The sequence below is a fragment of the Hermetia illucens genome, chromosome 3 (genome assembly GCF_905115235.1).
Source record: "Hermetia illucens chromosome 3, iHerIll2.2.curated.20191125, whole genome shotgun sequence".
Classification (NCBI taxonomy): Eukaryota; Metazoa; Arthropoda; class Insecta; order Diptera; family Stratiomyidae; genus Hermetia; species Hermetia illucens.
This window is the reverse complement of record NC_051851.1, coordinates 97,648,319-97,668,877: the sequence shown is the minus strand read 5'-3', so window position 1 is coordinate 97,668,877 and position 20,559 is coordinate 97,648,319. Positions and strand designations below refer to the sequence as shown.

Here is a 20,559-nt window from a genome sequence, read left to right as displayed (position 1 = left end):
AGTGATTTTTTTAGCTCGACGAGTTTCCGAGCCACTTGCTGCGGGGAGTCAATAGGACTCGGATAAGATACTCAACAAATACGGATTCACTCACAACTCACAACTCTTTCTTGCAATCGAATCACCGGGAATATGCAAACGTATTGGAGACGAAGGAATGTGTGATTACGTAGAACAGGTAACGAAAAAATTCCAATTCTCAACAGTGTACAATTTTTCAAGAACTCATTTCCAACACACAATAAACACGTTATCTAGCTGCGCTTCGATTCGTATCTGTACACTCACCGGTGGAACTCTAGACTTCTTTTAACTTAGGCAATCATTGTTTTCGAATGAACAAGGAGGAATCGACCGTCTCCACTTCTTTCTGATACGTACTTGAACCGGAATCTCCGCGACGAGAGCAACGTAACACGCGGGCTGTAAACACAAACTGAACTGACGAAGCTTAGGCTGCTGCAGCGAGACTAGTGTCGAATCTAAAGTCCACAGACGCGAGCAGTAACACAAAGCCCATTGCCAACCCAAAGTAGTTACTCATATAACGGAGTCGCAGGCTCTTGAGTTCCTTCTCTCCACGCAGTAATGTCACTGGCATTGTGTTAAAAAACGGCCAGTAAGCCTAGCCAGCAGCCGAAATAAATAGGCACAAGCGAGCACAGCCCTAGGATTTCGAGCCTCGGAGCCTCGTCGCCGTAAGGAATCTCGGAGCAGCATTCCTCCTCCTTCAGCCACAGGTTGGGTATCCATATGCCAGCATGTCAACCACACATACACGAACTATCGAAGAGCACTTAAGCCAAGCCAGATTACACTATCGGCAGCGGATGAACTCCAGGAAAAACTTCAATACAACCTCCCGCCAGAAAGACGGCAACAAGTGCACATTAGCCAGTTCTAGTGTATGAGTTCCGTGGCCATCTTCAGTTCCGACCGCACTCGGCCCAGTGCGGGCAAACACATTACAAACTTCACCGGCAAACAGGTACTCATCGCCGACGACTCACCTGAATTTATCTGGTGCCAGTAGATAATACACTGCCTCGCGACAGTGTGTAGACGCAGCGCAGAGAAATTACTGAATTCTAACATGTGCGTCAAATGTCCTGGCTGTGACGTAGTTTGCGTGCTTCGCTCTGAATTTGCTGGGACTCCGTTCAGCCAATAACGTTTAATCGTTCAATAAAATTTAATCGTGACTATGATGTGAAGAAAAGCTGCCTTCGAGCATGTTTTCATTCACTCAAGTGGGTGCAACCCCCAGGAAGAATGTGATTCGGCCAGAACAATGTGACCTCCGCAGAGTTTATGGAACACTTGACCCGGTATTCGATAATAAAGCGAAAAGTTTTGCTGTCGGGATGATGGTCTTGGCTAGTCATTATTCAAAGCGAACCAAAATGGGTAAATGCACTGCCGAAGTAACTACCCTAATTGCCCCAAGATGTTTTTAAGAGTTTAGTAAGTATCTTGTGAACAGCGGATACATTGGCGTATCGGCACGACGCTCCGACTGTTATCAAGATAATTTATTTGATAGAAGTTTCGATTTATTCTCTCCGTTCTGAGCGTTATTCCATCTACAATGAAAAGGGAATACCTCATTTTGGATTTTTCAATTTGAAACTTCAATGACTCTAATAGTTCTGCTGGGTTTTATTCGGACATTATGGTAACAACTGGAATCAAGAAAATATTTGTGACAAAATAGTTAAACCAATTAGATGGTGATAGATGCTGGCGATTTCAAGTTCGAACAATTTTTTATGAAACAACAGTCCGATGTCATCCCTTTGGCATTTAAATTTCTCCTCTCCATTCCTCTCAATCGGGCGACCGCGTCTTCAGATTGTTGAAGCTGAGCCATCTCGTTCATTTAGTTAGTTTCCAGGTAGTCTGCCTCCCAATTTATTGTGTTTGAACTTTCTTGTCATACATCCGCGCTGCTGAGCCTTTTCACTGAAGTCTTCGGATCTTGTTATGTGTGGCGGCGAAATAACTCAATGATGCATCTGTTTTGCCATGTGTCATCGTCCTTCACAGGCGCAACAAGCTTGTTTTCTTCTGACTAACTGGTTTGCCTGATTTTCGTCCCTGACTTGGTAAATGTAATTGTTTAATGTCACACTATGTCTGATTGACGTATTTTTAAGGTTCTGATCTAATTGCTTATATTGTGAAATATAGGGGAGCTTAAAATGTTGGCGCTTGAAGTCAAGCAAGTTCCGTTCTTAGAACCTATTCAACTAAGAGATCTGAAATAAAGTGAATGGTACATCACAATATTCCAGAAATTTACCAGGAGGTCTTCTTCTCTTCATCCCAGGCTCGTGTAGGGCCATTAAATCTCCTATCGGGCCCATATGCAGACCAGCAGACCCGTGGATGAAAACTGGCTATGAGAAGGGCACCAAGAATATAAACCAAATATACTGCAGAAAAGAGGAAGTGCAGGGTTTTGAAAACCCATTACCCGCGGATTTTGGAAGTGGACAAAAGGGGTATCAGCCACCCATATCCAGCAACTGAAGTGACCCAGTAAAGTGAAACTTGGCTATTCTGGCATCTAACGCTACCAATATACTTGGCCCCAGCCGCAAAAGGAGTCGGAACGGCTGGTTTGACGATGAACGAAAGAATGCCGCATACCGAGTAATGTTGCATTCTCAAAGAACGCGGGCACGCGCAGAGACTTATCACGAACTCCGGCGAGCGGAGAAGCGACTTCATAGAAGGAAAAAGAGGGGGGAGAACCAACAAGTCTGTGAACTAGAAAAGTACAGAGAGCAACGGCACCAGGCGCGCAAGTTTTACCAACAAGTCAGCAGGATGAAGCCTTACACACCTCGATGCAAATCCTGCCGAGACAAAGAGGCAAATCTGATTTCCGACAGAATGGGCATATTAGAGCGGTGGGTTAGTACTTTGATGAACTAGTGAACAACCAGAGCATCGGCGATTTGGAAGTCCCACCAACTGAAGACGACGGACAAATACTGCCACCACCAAGTTTAGGAGAAATAGTCCGTGCGATTCATCGGCTAAAAAATCATATGTCGCCAGGAGAGGTATCACGTTGCTGAGTACCATATATAAGATATTCTCCACTATTTTGCTAGGCCGGATAGCCCCATACGCTCACAACGTCATTGACCCATACCAAAGAGGCTTCACTCCAGGCAAGTCAGTGACAGATCAGATTTTCTCTCTGCGGCAAGCAATGGAAAAACTGTTGGAATATGGACAACAGTTGCACTATCTATTCATCGACTTTAAAGCCGCCATATTAGTTTTGACATGAAAACTGTACACGGCCATGAGAGAATTCGGTATCCCAACGAAATTGATAAGTCTTACTAGGCTGACCCTGATCAATGTGCGAGGCCAGATCAGCAGGATCACTCTCAAGATAAGGGGATGCCTTATCATGCGTCCTCTTTAACCTGGCCCTCGAGAAAGTGATCCGTGATGCTGAGGTAAATGCAAGAGGTACGATCCTCTTCAAGTCCACCCAACTACTGGCCTATGCTGACGATATCGACATCATGGGAAGAACCTCCCGAGACGTACAAACTGCCTTCATCCAGATCGAGCAGGCAGCAACTGGCGCGAGATCTTGGGCTGCACATCAATGAAGGCAAGACAAAGTATATGGTGGCAACGTCAGCACCGAAAACCAACCAAATAACAACATCAAACCGCACTGGTCAAACGGGGAGAATAAAGATAGGAGAATACAACTTTGAGACCGTTGACAATTTCTCCTATCTAGGGTCGAAAATCACAACCGATAACAGCTACGATGATGAAATCCCGCACGATTGTTGTCAGCCAACAGAGCCTATTTACAAAAACTGTTCCGCTCGAAACGTCTCACCATAGGGTCAAAGCTTTTACTGTGTAAGACTATGATCTTGCCAGTCCTCATGTATTTCTCGGAAACTTGGGTTCTTAGCAAGAAGAATTATTCTTGGCCGCGTTCGAGCGAAGAATCCTTCGAAGAATTTTTGGCCCCCTACATGAGGATGGACGATTCCGTAGCCTACACAATGACGAAATCTATCTATGACCGTCCGGTTGTGGATAAAATCTGGCTCAATAGACTACGTTGGGCCGGTCACTTAATCCGTATGGATGAGGATGATCCCACCCGGAAAGTCTATAAGGGCAATATCTATAGTAGAAAAAGAAGACGAGGCAGACCCTGTCAAAGATGGAGCGATGGCGTAGGCGAGGATGCCAGATAGCTTTTAGGGATATCGAATTGGTGGACCTCGACACAAAACCGGGATGTCTGGAGTTCCCTATTAAGGCAGGCCTAGACCGGATACCGGTTGTTGCTGATGGTGATGATGATGAACACGAGATTAATCGTGGAACTCGGAAAGGAATACCAGTAGTCCCCGGCAGCAAAACGAAACAGCATCCACTGGGAAAACGCATAAGTGAATTCTATGAATTCATCAAGGTGAAGCAAAATACTCACCAAAATATATAGGTTCTGAAGAGGGGTAACAAGTCATCCTATATTATTGCACTAGAGGAGAAAAACGTTAAAGAATTAAGTAGCAAACGCGCGCAAGAAATTTGGTCGACAACTATTACACTATTGCCGGTGGAATCGGCTGTTAAGTTGATTATCGCGGGCAAGGTAAGGTGGTGTGCGACTCAGAGAGCAGGTATCTAAGCAGACCTTCAGATACCTCGGTATAGTTGGTCTAGCTTCTCATGCTCTGCAATTATTTTGGCTATATCTCTCATATGGAGAAAAGAGCCTGAAAGAGTGCAAAAAATGTTTGCCGGTCGGTTCCAGAGCGAAGATTATTAGAAGAGTATTTGTGGGAAAAGGAGGAGCAGAATTAGGCCCGCAAACGGTTCGACGAAGACTGCAAGAGTCTGGCTTAAGTTTTTGAAAACCTTCCAAAACTCAGGCGCTTCATGTATGAAAGGTTTTGTGTATTTCTTCTATAAACATATTTGAATATAAATATAAAGAAATGATCGCTTTCCAGACCCCCCCCCCCCCCCTTTTCCATCATATCTTAGAATTGGGGCCAGTTTTGAAAAGTACTAATAGAGAATTTGCATTCAATACTCCAGATGACTATATTCGATCAAACAGATTTACATCTCCTTTGGATATACTCACTGCATGCATAGTTCCCACTTGCCCATCAAATTTAGTGTCAATAGTTACAGGACAGACAAACGGACAGAAAGAGTGTTTGCGAAGGGTGGAAAAGTACCCAAATTGGATGGCACGCAGAAAGGGAATATTCTATAAATGAATGTAAATTCAATTTATTTGGGCCCAATGGGATGCCGACCGTTAGGCGGAAAACGCGCGAACACTTGCGTGGTTAGTTTGGTAGTTAGGCATCCGAATGCCTCGGAGATGTTTTACTTATCATGGAGCTGTACAACTACCACTGGTAGAAAGATCCCCAAACGGAAATGCTTATGAAAACATTCTGAGGAACCATCTAATTCGATTAATAGAAGGTTCCTTTTCTCGGGTTTACCGAGGAGGAATTGCGAGAGATCTTCGAAAGTTTTACCGATTGGACGAGATTCTGTACAAAGCACTTAAGTGGTTGCTAAGACCGCAAGTAGTTGAGAAGCACATTTGAATCGTTCTTATTAGAAGAAGTGCTGTTCGCCGAGTGGAAGAGTTGGAAGTTGGTTCTGCTATCAGACCCTCAAAGACCATCTGGCGTGGTTTTTTCATATGTCCCTATCTATCTTTTAAATACTATGGGAAAGGTATTGGGAAAGATGATACATAACAGGCTGTTTCGTTTATCGTCAACGGCTTATTATGCGATAGGGTGTGAGTCTACATCCCGCAAGAGTTGTAGTTGAGCGACCACATATGTCATATATGATATCAATGGTTTCGGTGTAGAGCAATGTTAATCAACTTTCTATGGCCTCAGTTCAACAGCATCGATGTATCCGAGCTGTGATTCTCAACAATAAGCGTTTCGTAATCGGGAGAAGATAAGTACACTTCAATCAAATTAAAGTCCATGTATCTTCAAAATTATGAAAAATTAAGTATTTTATGGATGACTCTCACTTTCCTGTTTACCTCATACTATTCTGGTAGCTAGAAATGCATCCAAGCTCGTCAAAAATCGTATATGTTAGTATTCAGCATTTTAGGTTTTTACGAACTCGGTTTTAGTTGACTTGTGAGATTCGAAAGCAAACATGTTGGCAGCGGCAGTGATGACAAGAAAACCGGATATCCGGGCTATTATTCTGCTACAAAAAGCACCCATTTTCCAAAGGGACGTGCGCTCCCGGCACAGAACAAGAGCTACTAAGCAGCTAGCTGATACCGTATCCCCTAATATCATAGCGTTACCAGAGATGCACTGGACAGGGGCTGAGTGCCCGGAGCAGAGCCATTACACCCTACATTACCATATGGTAATCTTCCATGTCAGCCAAAAAAATGTGGTATTATCGGCTTTAAAAACATAAGTGAATGACTATAAATTATACGCTTGCAAAACATTAACACTCATGCCCATGCAGAAGAGACTGAAGAGTGGGAGAAAGGTACCTTTTACGAGGCAGTGGAGCAACCTTTCGATAATGTGATGAAGTGCTGTAACACAGTTTAAAGCCCCGATCCAAATGGATTGTCGCGCCAACGATTATTATTAATTATTGAAACGTTCCGGTTAATGTGCAATGGACTCAAAGGAAGGAGCTGTGGTCCAATAATACCAGGGTTGAGCGTGATGGAGAATGGTTAGTATTACGATGAGTGACTGGAGGGAGATTTTGTTGTCACACGCACCATACCCGGAAACGGTTATATCCATTTTCAGAAATTAGGTTAGAACGCTAAGCTTTCGAAGCGGGTGCGGTTGAAATGTTGCTGACAGCAGAGGGATTTGCATCGTGACTGACGAGCGCAATGCAGACCACCTTGCCTCTTACAGGGTATAGTTGTCCTCTAGTGTACCGTTACGGTCTTAAATGAAGTGGCCTAACACACTTTAATTTCCCTATTTTTTAATTGCCCAGTGCAACGCCTCTGAGCACTCTGACCTTAGTGGTCCATTGTACTCAATTCCACCGTCTTACGGAATACGCCGGATTGGTTTAAGCATCGCAGGATTTCCGTTAGTGGATGTGATGCTACCCGCTGCAGCTGAAGCACATCAGAACCAAAAATCTGATGTCTGATGCGTCCATAGGTGGGGCACTCACATAGAAAATGTTTCGTAGATTTCGCTTCCTCATTACAGGATGGACACGTATCATCTTGGATAATTCCTATTCTGAACATATGCCCAGCTAGTGAATTATGGCCAGTCAGAATGCCCACGATACTTCTGCAAGTCTTCCTGTTTTTCAACAGGATAAACCCCAATTGCTGCTTCAGGTCCGGGCATGAGGAAAGTTGAAGCCTCTTTTGCTAAGGTATACGAGATTTCACTTCCCGATACACCATAATGACCCAGAGTAGTTTCACCGTATTGAATCTAGAAACATTTTTGATTTTTGAAGTAGTCAAAGTACTACTCAACGCCCTCAATGCAGATTGACTACAGATTGTGATGCGCCTGCCCTTCAAGCGCTCATCATTCATCCAGGTTGCCGCCCTTAAGAGCGCATACATTTCAGCCTGAAAGACCGGTGTGTATTTTCCCCAAAGAAAAAGCTAATTTGTCGGTGCTCCAGGACCATCGGTGTAGAAGACGTCAGTATATCCTGACACGCATTTTTCTGGTTCGTCCCAGTTTTCTCTCCGTTTCAAGATAACCTCATATCTTCTACCAAACAGATGTATGGGATTCTGAGAAATGGAAGGCATTGCAAAAACTAGATTCAGTTCTCCTAATGACTGTTCCAATGCTCTGTGCCCACCCTACCTCTGCCCCCATCCATTGTTTTCCCATAGATCTAATCGAATTAGTCTATGAGCTGCTCTTATTGCAGTGCTTTAAATAGATAAATCCAAGGGTTGCGAATTGAGCGGTGATATTCAGACACACAGTTCTTTGCAGTGTAGCAAGTTTACAGCGAAAACTCTTTTGTTTCACATTAATCAACCACAATTCATATGCATAAGCGAACATCAGCCTAATAAAAGCAACATATATCCACATTACTACGTGAGGCCTAAGTCGCCATGTCGAGGCAAAGGTCCGCCTACACAACCGATAAGCTGTGAGAGTTCGTTTCATCTTTATCTCAACATATCTGCTCCAAAGAAGCTTCTTGTCTAGAATAACTCCCAGATATTTCACTCTTTTCGGAGAGTTGAAGGGTGGTACCTCTATCTCTGAAAGACATACACCATTCACTTTCCTCCCTTTTGTAAATAATACCATTGTGGTTTTATTTGGATTTACTGAAAGTCCATGCCTGTCAATCAAATCAACGGCGCGTTGTATATTTCTGCACACCATTACGAGATCTCTTCTCTTCTCTTCTCTTCTTGCTTGAGCACAACCACAACCACCATGAAACTCCCACTAGGGGGGCCAACCGCAAACAACCGAGCTGTACTCCCATACAACGGGAGTTCACCCCAAGTATGAGAGTCCAGGGGGTATCCCGGTTCCCATGGTACCAGTATACCCTTGGTAAGGTTTCGTGACCAATTTGCCAGTTCAGATGAGTCCCCGTGCAGACTCAGGTCTGGTCGCCCTAATTAGGTCTTTGGAGCATTCGCCTACGGCATCAAGGCCGGCAAACCAAAGTGAGTACAGCGTCTCCCGGTGCCACCACTATGGAGGTTCTCCTCGTCTTCCTCACCGCCAGCTCTGAACACCAGTTGCGCTGACAAGTGGAACTGCTGCAAATGTCGGCAATGATTGTGGAAGTGGAGGATGAGCAAATTTTTCGGTTGAAATCTGCTTGAAGTATTCTCGCCATCTAACCGTTCCGGCTCGACGGTTGGTAAGCAGAGTACCGTTCTTGTCATTAACGCAACAGAAGTGTTCGATATCCTATGTCGCCATCTCGAGTGTGCAGTTTACCGTAAAGATTTTTGTGACAGCGGTTGACAGCGACCGCTTTCTTGCTTCCCGGTTGGCATTCTTATAGTTCTGCCAATTGGCCAGCGTTTTATCGTCGAGAAATTTGTGGTAGAGACGTTTCTTTTCACGGACCTTCATTTCAACATCATCATTCTAAAGCCAAGTATCTCGGTTGATGTACCGCTCACTCGTCTTGGTAACCTCGAGGGTTGCAGAGGCCGCTTTGTGGATCGTGTCTTTCAATTGGTTCCACGATTCTTCCACATTCGTAATGGTCGGTAATTGCGTAAGTGAGATCGTTTCTTCATTCTTCTCTCCAAATCGCCACCATTTAATGCGCCGCGGGCCAGTGCGTTCCTCACGCTGTTTCATCGGTGGCTTAATTCGCAGGACGGCAATCAACGGTCGATAGTGAGGTGCAATGGTCTTATAGGCAACGACTTTGCAATCACTGACAGTGGTCAGATGTCGGCCTCTTATGAGAATATAGTCGATTTGCCTTTTATTGTCCCCACTATCAAATGTAGCAAGATGAAACAATCGTTTGATGAACCATGTATTCATAAGTACAAGGTCATGGGTGCCTGCAAAATCAATTATACGCTCGTCACCCACATTGTGCGATCCGAATCCCTTTCTTCCATGGCACCTGCTACCGTCTGCCTTTTCACCCACATGAATTGAAAATGGAAACAGTCTGAGTCTGAGTCAAATAGAAAATTCTAAAATTAGTTTCGAAAATTCTGAATTTGAGTAGCAAAACGTATATATATCTCCGAACGATTTCTGAGGGTATTAAATGAAGTGAGGCTTCATAATAGCCGCCGATTGCCCGCTAACTACCCAGATCACATAAACATCAGCCGGAATCCCAAGCAAAATAAAAACCCATTCTCCTTTTTACCTGAAAGATAGAATCCTGCTTCAGAACCCTGGTCTCTTTCTAAGCCATCGGTTTAGAAGACGTCAACATAACCCGCCAGGGATTCTGTTCGTCCCAAAATTTTTCTGTGTTTGAAGATAACTTCGTATTGTCTACAGAATAGATTTATGGGGATCCGAGAGTCAAAAAGCGTTGCAAACCAGAACTCAGCTCTTTCAATATCTCTGTTCTTCTCATATCGGCTGCCACAACCTAGACTTAAACGAAATACCCCTCATTACATTACTCTGGATACGATGTATCTATATACAAGGACTCCAAATTGATTAAGGGGGTCATCCCGTGTCAAGGCCGTTTTTTTCGCCTTTTTTAGAATTTTTTTGTGAAGAACTGGATAAAAATACAAATACTTGCGCGTGCATAATAATTTTTCCAGCCCGATCACACAGTCCGTTATTGAAATACAGAGCAATTTATATACCCATCTCCAAAAAAGGTGTTTTTCTGCTGCCGCGCTAGAGGGCGCTACGATCGTTTTAAAGAAAAAAAAGTAAACGGCATTTTAACGTCAAGAGAGAGAGAGTCCGCAAAAATATTAAAAACTAAATTTTTGGTGCCGTGTTAAACTTTTTTTTGTGTTTTTTGAAGACTTCTTCAATGAATAAAAAAAAACTACCGGATGAATCGCAATTGTCCTAGTTTGCGGACCGTAGACATATGTTCTGGATAAGTTGTGAAAATTTCAAAGAATTTGGTTGGATAGATTTTGCGCTATGGTGGCAGCCGATTTTCAATATACAGTTTCGATAAAAACGCATTAAAAAGTAGAATGCGATTTTTAGCCATAAAATCTTAACTAATCATTAATCTACTATACGTAGTCCATAAACCTTGGGTTTTTTGAAGAAACACATGTACAGCCTTGGCTTCGATTCTTGTCCTTTTAGTGAAGTCATTCGAACATCATTCGGACCGATAAATACGCGCTTTATTACGGCGATCGACCTAAATTTGGCATCTGCCTTATTACGTGCATAACACTATAATTTCCGAATCAGTTCGTATATCAAAAAATCACTTTGCCCATATATTCAACACTATATCTAGATATAATTGATGCCAAAAAAAAATCGATTCCGCGGACCCGACGCACGGGATGGCCCTCTTAATGCATCCATAGTTGTTCCAGATGTCGTGTTCATGGATCCAGTAATATTTAGACAGACATTCCTTTGCACTGAGACGTACTTATAGTGAAGACACTTTTGTCTAGGCTCATTCGCTTCAAACTAAGAGTTTGTCATTATTAGCAAAGGTAAAGCAGAAATCGCACCGGTGGCAGAAGGCTTTGTAATCGTGACTGGATCTCGGATACCAGTCGACTCAGCTGTGAGTGCCTGAGTTAAATCAGGGTAATAATTGCCTCCTACAGTGTACTGTAGTGTACCGTTACGGTCATGAATGAGGTTCTCTAACAGACTTCAAGGCCCTGATCCAATATAGATTGTTGCGCTAAAGATTATTATTATTAAAGAAGTTCACTCACAAAGGATACAAACAAGCTGGGCGCTTCTGGTATAACTTTTTCTGTACGTTTTATTAACTCGTACACAGCTAAAAATTCAGAATGTTCGTTGATGTGTCTTCAAACTCCAACTCCGCCGTTCATATGAGCTCACTTTATATATAATGGTGAAGACATACACGTCATAGAGTGCAATAAATTCGCGCGAAATGCATAATTTGGACCTTCTATAACTCTGTTAATAGTAGTTGAATTTATTTCAAACTTTCCAAAATTATTATACTTTATACCAATACCATTTTGTACTTCAAGGATGAAATGAAGGGGGCTTTCAAATAAATTTCTAAAACTGCATAAAATAGTATCATTAACTTTATTAGAGCAAATATCGTAATGGAATGTATTTCGAGGCTTAGATTTTGCATAGATGTATCATGGTGATTCAGATTTTTTGGTTGCATGGGTTCTGAAAACGAAACCTGGTTCAACTTTTCGTGCACACATTTTGTGAATATCAGAAATAAGATCATCAAAAAGTACATGATCACATTCTGTAAAAAAATGTCGCATATATGGGGGCCCCTCCTTCAACCCAACACGAAATGATGCAACTCATGGCATGTGCAGCGGTTTACAAACCATATATTCTCACCAAATTTCGCGAAGATAGCTATAGCCGGTTGGGAGTGAATTTCAAGTGAGAGGCGGACAAAGTGAATCGATTCGATTCATTCACAAAATCTTACAAAGTTGCTAATTTTACTCATTCAATTTTTTTCTTATTGTAAACATCTATATCCTTATTAAGTAGTGCTCAACTCCCGTGATGGAGGCAGATAATAACCCAGGACAACTACACCCCAGCATTCTGCATTCCCTCCGGACTATTTGTAAACAAGTCAGAATACTGGAAGCTCGCGCTTCGGGTATAAAGGTTTTGTGTTCATCTTATGTAACAAATTTCAGCGCACATTTTTCTATCCGTATATAGCTACAAATCCAACATTCCTTCATATTTTTCCAAACTACGAGACATATGTACATATTGTTGCCATAGATATTACGCTCACCCTAAACAAACAAACTGCCTATTTCCGAATACTGTAACATATATACACGTATATAAATTGATCGTACCCATATTTCCAATTTACTTCTTATATCAGACACAAATGTCTGGTTGGAGTAACTGATATTCATATACAAATGACGAAAAATTGATTCATATACAAATATACATATACAAATATTCATGTACAAATTTCCAAAATGTGGATATATACTATTATTAACTTTATTTGTGCAGATATCGGAACCGGATGTATTTTGAGGCCTAGATTTCGTAGAGATGCACCACTGTGATTTTTTTCAGATTTTTCGGTTGGATAGGTTCTGAGAACGAGACCTGTTACACTTTTTGTGGGTAATATTTTACCCCTCACTCCCCTATGTTTCACCCAGTATCAAATATGGAGCCAGTTTTGAAAAGTACTAATTGAAACCTTTCATTTGATACCCCACATAGCTACATTTTATGAAAAAAAATTTTGCACTCTCCATTCACAGGTATTCCCCCCCCCCCCCCCCCCCTGAAACTTAACACAAAATGGGGTTACTAGCTGCATGTAAAGGGAACAGCATATCACACACTCCTACCAATTTTCGTAACAATCGGTCAAGCCGTTTCCGAATAAATCGGTGGTTACAGACAGACAGACAGACTTGCTTATAGCCAGAGTGGTGGCCTCAGTCAATCTATGCGACCCCAGTTTGGAGGGAGGCATTGCAGATATCAGTTAACACTAACTAACTGAGTGCAGTCTACAGGAGGACAGCCTTGAGGGTATGCTCTGTCTTCAGGGCTGTCTCAGATTCATTCTTTCTGCAATGATGCCGATTGACATCTTGACAGATGAGATGGCGAATATATAAAATGCGAAGCCAATCTCTTCCTTATTACAGCCGAAGAAGGCTGAGAGCGAGAGATCCATAAATAGATGGCAAGAGCGGTGGGAACGCTCGAGAAAGGGTCGGTGAACTCACAGGCTCGTTCTTGCCATCAAAGAGTGGTTGGAGAGACGACACGGTGAGATTGATTATAATCTCACCCAGTTTCTCACGAGGGATGGAGGATATCGGCAATACCTGCACAGGTTTAAATTGTCCAAATTGCGATGAAGTCCCAGAGGACCCAGAGCATGTATTCTTCCATTATCCGAGATTTGTGGAAGAAAGGAGGAAACTAGAAGACACTCTAGGAGAGGTGCTGGTACCAGAAAATCTGGTGTCGAAAATGCTAGCACATCAAGAAAATTGGGATGAGGTCAACTCCATGATCGCATCTATCCAAACCAAACTGCGAAAGGCAGAGGAGAGGAGAAAAACGCGGTCGCGTATGCCGCGTATAGAAGAAAGGTGACTAAGCTAGATTGAGCTGACTCCGCCCCGTGATGTAATACCATATGGCGGTTCCCGGAGCAGGGAAGGGAGTCGGGGGTGGTTTTAGTGGGTAAAAATCCCACACGCTGGTGTGTCTAGACCAGTGTCTTTTGACGATTTCCACCTCCTCAAAAAAAAGGACAGACAGACAGACGGACAGACAGACACCGTCTCGATTATAATAAGGTTTTGTTTCACACAAAACCTTAAAAAACTATTGGAAGCTAGTATACAATCGATTTTTTGGCTTCCTTTGAATAGGATAATCGCGCAGTAAAACTTTCTTTTATGAAAAAGAAATAAAACCAATTTTTTTGACAGTAAAATAAAAATAAAGTGTTCCCAGGTGTCAAACATGTAAACAGTCAAAAATTACCATTTTGTGCTTAGAGAAATATTTTCGTGACATGGTAATATGGAAGCAGCTTCCAAAATGCCTTTTCTTTCCTGTGTACTCGTTTTTGTAATCCAAACATACGAACAAAAACGACGTACAAAATTGCAAAAACTTTTTCCAAGTTTTGTTTTCAAAGTCGGCCAATTTCCCAGCCACGATCTACTCCACTTGATAATTTTAGATGTGGATATATTTTCGCCTTTCACTGTACGGGTTGAATGTGTTGAAGCGTAATGTTTCCTGCTTTTCAACCCAAAACAAAACTAACGCTCGGAGTCAATGTAAATCTCGCATAGCTCATTCGAAGCTTTGCACGCTTGCAGTTCGCTGCGAATAGAAGTTAATTCCGACTCCAAACAATCTGATTCCGAAAGTTACCTAAACCGTCCGAGCTAGGTTTACTCTCACCAACCACCACCCCCGGCAGAGCCGCTCCCCACTGGCAAGAATTATGCGCTCACCTGAAAGCAAACAGTATCTTGGTAAATCCACGAGAACCTGATTTCCTCTAGAAGCCCAGGTAAACACTACCTGCAACCACCGGTGGTGTTGCCGTAATTCGAACGATTTTCCGGGACAATATTCGGAGGTGTTACATCACCGCCACACCCCCTCGCCGGTAATAGACCGCGAGCGACCCCTTCGCCCGGTGTTTACAGGTGTTGTGATAACGTGCGCGTCGATTATCATCTGGCCGGAACTTCACACACTCGATATTTAATCAACGTGTTGGGTTTTTCAATTAAGGCTGGGTCGGCAGTGCGCTCGTTTGGTGGCAATGGATACCTGGCGATGATAATACGATGCCGGTTGGGTACAGACAATATTTACTGTGAATGACTTATTGCTTTGTGATTTGGCTTCGGATTTGACTTTGCTTTGCGGCGCTTTTCCAGTTACTTAGCTCCACTTGCCTCACCTTTTGGGCCTTTGTGTGCCGAACGTGCGCGAGGCGGGAAAAGAACGGCATTAGCGATTGTGGGGTATTCTAATGGAAATGGATATTAGGTTTCATAATATTTTGACAAATGGCTCGTAGGCTCCTGGATTACGTTGATTACAGGGGCCACATCCAGCTATTTGTTGAATCTTTGCCTTGTGTTTATGCAAACATGGTTGTTTGCTTGCATTTCGGCTTTTAGCGCTAACACATGGTGGAATATTCCAGGCACGAAAACTTGCCAATATGGTCGTTGGATGTAGAGTGGACTATGAAAGATGTGTAAAGCATTTTCGATGCTTTCTCCAACGAATAGGTTTTAAAGCTCCGGTACTATCGTTCAACAATTATCTTCACTTTTTACATGCACTACCGCAGATTGAGTATGCCAGCTACCGTCAGCGCCATAGTCATATCCGCAACACAGTGGAGTTATTCTGGAAGGGATTGTCAACACTTGTACTTCTTCAGGCAATTTGTCATCTCCAGTCTAGCACATTTCAAACAGAACCAGCAGAATTAGTTTTACGTTATTGTCACTCATTCAGGGGAAATTGCCATAGAGAAAATTCTAGAGAGAAAGCATGGGTTGGTACCCAAAAAACACTGTAATGACCAAATGGTGGCTGGAGACGAACTAGTGTGAAGAGCTATCGTAAATACATAAAAAAAAATTGGCAAAATTAATCTGAAGATCCGCCCACAAATTCTGAAGCTCCATCGAAGTGTTCCTTCGCCACGTGCTTGCACGCCTCTGTGCTAGCCAGGCAGGGGAATGTGGAGGGTCCTTTGCACACTTTGATGCCTTACATGTCATTATGCAAAGATTTACGTGTCTTTGCCGGCCTCAGAGGCCGCGCCTCACTGAACATCTGAAGCAGAAGGGACAATGATCGAGCATGTATTCCGTCGCGGATCTTTCCTTTCGATCCATAGATTAACCGTTCTACGCGCGCGGTTGAGCTGTCTTTTCTTTAATTTTTACTTTTACTTTACTTCCAATGAGAAACTACACATGAAGAAGAATGAAGGTTATTACTCGTACTTAGAAACGAGAAAGGCTGAGTAAATTGCGTTTGCGAGACAAGTTTTGAAACATCAGCCCATAGAAAAGAAACTGCAATGTCGGAAAGGTAGTAGCCGTAACTATGTATATTGGACTTACCTTAGATACCTGCAAAATTGTGGTTTATTTGGCTTAAGATAGATAAATTTGCTGTCAAAACTTGCTCGACAGCTGCGTTAACTATACAGACTTAAAAGGTTTTCCCTATCGTCCATAGATGGCTTTGTTTTGTTTGGAAATAAGCAGTCGTGGAACAGGCTTTGTTTGGATAAAAGGGAACATTTATTCTAAAGTTCTTGAAAAATGCAGCAGGATCGCAATCTTTCATTTTTGCAAATCTTACTTTGAAATAACCATTCTTCTTCATCAGCAACGCAGCGAGAGAGCCCGTTCAGTCGATATGTCGGCACCCGTATCAGTGGCAACGGATTGTGAGCCATCCGCTAAGCAGAATTGCACGAAATACATGTTGAAAGTACCTGGTTTGTACTGACGGCGTCATTTTCAATGAAGTAGACCACGTATTGATAGAACACAGCGCCTTGATAATTGTCAGAACATAAAGGGGTCAATAGAGAATAGGATCATCATCTCGTTGACAGGGTGCGCGGGGCTAGAATAAACCACTGGATCGATTTAGTCTTCTATAATACTCAAAAGGGGAAATGGACGCCGCAACAACCGCAGTTATCAGATACCTAAGAAATAAAACACGAACCGTTGAGCTTCACCACCACCTGAAGAACATTAGTATTTATACTTCCATATGCACATTTACTCCCCCGACACGGACAGTCTACATATCCGATAATGCCGCCACCCCAAAAACCCCGACCCTCATAGACCTGCCGCAAACTGCCCTGAGCGAGTTCATAGTCCCCGAAACCAAAACTATGAATTTGGGAAGTACAGAGAAGACGCTAAAAATTTTCTAAATTGCTCAATAACCTCAAAGCCTGGAAGTGGCCTGTGCAATTTATCAAATTAAAAATTACAGAATTACAGCCAAACTGACTAAATGTAGTGGCAACCACCTACATCCAACATTTTACTAACTTATGTACAAGGTTTGGCAAAGTGAATTAATATCTGATTGATTGGCAACATGGGATTATCTGGCCATATATCAGCAAAGAAATATCACCCTACTGAGCACAATCCATAAAACGTTCTTCTCTTCTGCATAGCCCCATACGCCCAGCACGTTATCACGCAAGAACAAAGAATCAAATCAACAACAAATCAGAATTTATTTCTGTCGTAGTTAGTAGGAAAACTATTGGAATATAACCATCAAATGCACCATATTTCCATCGTCTTTGAAGCTACCTGCGGTACCATAACTAGAGTAAAACTCTACACGGCCAAGAGAAAAATTGAAACTAGTAAGACTGATGAGGCATTAACCGATGAGCCGGGACGGATAAAAGTAGCAGGATCACATTCGAGACATTTTTTAAAGAAAAAGTGATCGGTGATGCGGAGGCGAATGCCAAAGGCGCTCTTCATGTCCAGCAAACTAGTACTGTTGGTGAAAACGTCAGCACCAAAAACAAAATTAACAACACTAGGCAGTAGCAGTGGTCGATTGAAAACAATAAAGGTAAGAGATTATAACTTTAGAGAAGAGCTGGTCCGATTACTCCCCAGTGGCAGCTGGATATTGTCTTCAGACGGGCTAGAATGCGTAAAGCCGGGCTGAGCGAACGTTCATTCAACCGACGAATATTTGGTTGCGTACTAATCATATTTTAGGGACAAGGGAATTTGGCGCCAGATGAACCGAAACAAGAGCCCGGCACTGTCCTCGTTGTACTTTAAAAAGTGCTAATGCAAGACAAGATGAAAGAGCTCACACCGAGGGCCAAGCTCCTGATTGGCTTGGTCTATAATATATGGACTCTGAATAACTTCAGGTTTTAGTTCAGACAGATATTCTCGTGGCCGGACTATTCAGGGTGAATATTTTTCCTTGATTACTTGTTGGCTCAAAACGTGAATTCAAATTACAAAAAAAAAAAACTAAAAAGGATGACAATGGAAAAAGAGATGTTGATATCAGGCGGATCATCGGCGGACGATCTGCTGGCATCCGACCACGAGACAGTAGGCGTCGAGGCAGTACAGCCGGTGCAAAGAGGGACTTCAGGGAGCCAAGACCAAAGTAGGTTAGCCACAGTACTCCTATTTCAAAGCATAGACGCCCGGGCTCCCCAAGGAATGAGGGCCCATCTGAAGCCAACGAAGAAGCAAAAGTCAAGAGCTAGTATCAGGAAGCCATCCATATTCTGAGCAAGATTGTGAAGAATAAGGAGGCCGGTGATGTCGACGAACCAGGCAACGAGTATCAGATACTAGACTATTATCAAAGAATATAACAACACACATTTAGAAAACTAGCGGAAGACACTTACAGCCTTCAAGCCCAACTAATCTACTGCCGGAGGTCCAAAGGTATATAATAATAATAATAATAATCGTTGGCGCAACAATCCATATTGGATCAGGGCTTTCAAGTGTGTTACAGCGCTTCATTCACGACCGAAACAGTACACTACAGTATACTGTAGGAGGCAATGTGGTCAGCATTGCGCTCGCCCGAGATTATTACCCTGATTTGACTCAGGTACTCATTCACAGCTGAGTCGACTGGCATCCTACGTCAAATCACGATACCAATCATACGGCCACCAGTCGGACTTGAACCGCAACCTTCCGTACGACAACCTTGCGCTCTAACCACTCAGCTATCCGGACAAAGGTATATAGCAGCTTTAGAGATAGCCTATAGGAGCTAGTCATCGAGCATGTCCTGGACGGCAAGGGAAACAATGCGGAAGTATCCCCTGCTTTAATTCATAAGCTCGTCCAGGTCCTGCGCTTTCAAAAAATTAAACTTTCCTACTCCGCAGAAACGGAAAGTACTTGGAGGCTCAGGAAAACGTGGATAACAAAGTGCAGTTTGGGATCATGAACGCAGGAAAAAAATCGGATCAATCTCAAGGAGAACATGCAGTGTCATTGAAAGTTACTCACCAGCCATTTCTAAGCGCGTCATGCGTAGTGAATGACCGAGAACAAGGAAAATGTGTACGGTATGAACTGCTGCTCGAATAACAGAGAGAGAGAGAAAGAGTGAAGGAGGAATGAAGATTGGACACAATGTTTCCAGGAGACCCAGGCTCAGCTGCAAATTACGATAAGAAATTATCTACTAGGTGCAGAAAATATCAGTTAGGGACGATTATCAAGTTTTCATTTACAGAACAATTTAGTAAAGCAAGAACCCAAGTAAAATGTGGGCGACTGTATGGAGTACAATTAGAGCTATTATATTAGGCAAGACATTTGCTTTGCCAATGCTGAAAACTACCCACATTGTAAAATTCTAAAATTGCATGTTGCCAAAAATAAGCAAAGCAGCAAAGTAATGTTCACGGCGATTGATCCTTTGATAGGCGGATATCTGACCCTGAGGCATGATATTATATGGGAATAATATTTTTACTTTATTCTCTTACCAGTGGTAAAATTTAGGGAGACATATTCATTGGATACGCTAAGGGGCTGCCAACAAAAACAAAGTAGTAGAAATTCTAGTGATATATCACATTACATTTGATGCTTGCGTACGTTCTAGCCTGGAATTATTTTAGAATGAGGCACGGATAACTTTCGCGTCTATATATATAACAAATTTATCCAATTACATTCAAACAAAGATTTGTTTACCAACATAAAAAAAACCATTAATCTGGATGGCTTGATGCTGCTTACTCGTTCTTGAATATCATCGTCATTATTATGCATATAGCGATTTTCTTCCAAATCTCTAGGATTCTCAGTTTCCTTCTAGGGTTGGTTCTTCTCATGTTCAGTCCCTTATCCAAACAAAAAAACCCTTGACATTAGTAGGGAAACACCATCAGAATTCAGGAAAAACGAATGCTAAAAACTTGTAGCGCTGACTTGACAACTAAAACCCACCCCCGCAGGCACAGAATTGGAGACAAAATAAAGCAGAAACAAGAGTGCTCAGGTGAAACAAAGTGTCCTTTTGATATTCCGAACACTTTACGCGGCAACATATGGGCGACCTATGAAGATGTCTGTTACAGTCCATTTCATTTTTTCGCCACATCGCGCCGGAAGAAGAGGAACGACGTAGAGAACTGGCGTGGCCATTGTGTAGTGGGCGCGCAGCGGGTGGGAGTAGGAGACCCTGATGATGATGAGGGTCATATGTACAAGGTAACAATGATGCCAGGACGAAAAATGTGTCTGCTGGTGAACTTAACGTG

General features: G+C 42.7%; 1 protein-coding gene and 1 long non-coding RNA gene across 3 annotated transcripts in view; both read right to left on the bottom strand.

The window, feature by feature from the left end:
- The window catches only part of LOC119651153, a 414,598-nt gene that overhangs the window by 244,993 nt on the left and 149,046 nt on the right, over positions 1 to 20,559 (bottom strand). The gene's annotated exons all lie outside the window — the stretch shown is intronic.
- Positions 14,205 to 15,229, bottom strand: LOC119651154. The gene is made up of 3 exons (XR_005249430.1): positions 14,784 to 15,229; positions 14,631 to 14,713; positions 14,205 to 14,579 (listed from the first exon to the last, which is right to left on the bottom strand). It is a non-coding gene; the product is annotated as an uncharacterized LOC119651154 (long non-coding RNA).